We start from the raw sequence: 1,838 nt of genomic DNA, 5'->3' as shown, positions 1-1,838 counted from the left end.
TTGAGTGGTTGCTTATTGGACACTTCTTACGGGACTGCTATATGTATCAGCTTTATCTAATGATTCAGATGTCTTTTTCTTTGCTTTCAGGTCGGATAGATACTTTTGCTGCATTAATATAACATCCTGACTGGGGCATTAAAGCTTTTGAAGCAGAGTTACATTTAAAATGGGGATGAAAGTGATGACAAATACATCCACCGTTGTAACTGACCTGTTTCGGCCCTTCTTGGTTCACCTCATGTAGGAGTAGTAGTCAGCTTTTGCTCCGTACTTTTAAATCACAAAAGGGTTTTAAGGGTACATAATTAAAGTCAGTTCAAGAGCAAGCATCAGTGCATTACTGGGACCTAGCTGGGTAAATCTGGTGAGCCAATATCAAGAGGCATATGTGTGTAGCCACCAATCACTTGCTAGCTCCCAGTAGTGCATTGCTGTTCCTGAGCCTACCTAGGTATACATTTTAACAAAGGATACCAAGAAAATGAAGTAACTTTAATAATATAGAAGTAAAGTAAGTCTTAACAATTACATGCTGTATCTGAATCATCATTTCATTTTGACTTTAAAGGGACATGATACCCATTTTTTTACTTTTATGATTCAGATGGAGCATACATTCTTAAGTAACTTTCCAATTTACTTCTATTATCATTGTTCTTCTATCATCCACTAGTGTATTGCTTTAAGAAACGATACCAAATGAACAAAGCTAATTTAATAATAGAAATAAATTGGAAACATATTTAAAACTATATGCTCTAAGTCATGACATAAATATTTGGGTTGTATAACCTTTTAAGCAACTACTTACTTATTACCTGTTCTAACAAAATGAAACACCTAAAACTAGTCATAATGTTCAATGTATATAACTATTCTTCTGGAAATGTACATACAAATTCTATCCAATTTCATCCTGTCCTGTGGAGAGAAATAGTGAGTGAATACCATGGTTATTGTATAATTATCACTGATTTAAACTCAATAAAGATGAATAAATAAAGTGAATTCAGAGGGAGATCCAGCACTTAGTATATATAAATGGGACATTAAAGGGGCAGTAAACCTACAAAATAATGTAATGTAATTCTGCTCATAGTGCAGAATTATATTACATTATCTTAGCGCTAATTTTATACTAAAGTATTGCAGGCATATTTTATACTGAGCGGGTCTGGCTTTCTGTCTAAGCGCACCTGGGCAGCTGTCTAGTCACAGCCCGGCCCGATCGCGCCATTACACTCAATGCAGCTCGCTCCTGCTCTGCAATACTTTAAAGTATAAAGTTAGCGCTAAGATAATGTAATATAATTCTGCACTATGTGCAGAATTATATTACATTGTTTTGTAGGTTTACTGCCCCTTTAACTACAGGTATTTCTAAAATGTAATACCAAATATAAGTACATGTTTTAAAGCAGAAAGTCACAACGTTAAATACAGCCTTTCTCTATGTGAAAGCACAAAATCACAGCTTCATAAATGACAGCAAAATAAATAAGATGGCCCTCTCCACAGGAACTTTAGTGTTTGGGTCCTAACTATAGCCCATGTTGCTGGCTTTTTAAAAATGCAAGTAAATTATTAGTGTGTTCTAGCGAAAATGTTTATCACCTAGATCAGTGATTTGCAACCTTTTTTTAGCCGTGGCACACCTTTTTACATTAAAAAAATCCTGCGGCACACCACCATCCCAAATTTTTACAAAATCACACATTGTAGCCTAAAACAGGATATATTCAGTATATATATATATATATATATATATATATATATATATATATATATATAGTATATACACACACACACTGTACTGTGCTGTCATGCCATGCCTC

The sequence above is a fragment of the Bombina bombina genome, chromosome 2, assembly GCF_027579735.1.
Source record: "Bombina bombina isolate aBomBom1 chromosome 2, aBomBom1.pri, whole genome shotgun sequence".
Taxonomy (NCBI): domain Eukaryota; kingdom Metazoa; phylum Chordata; class Amphibia; order Anura; family Bombinatoridae; genus Bombina; species Bombina bombina.
Note: the sequence above shows the minus strand (reverse complement) of the source record.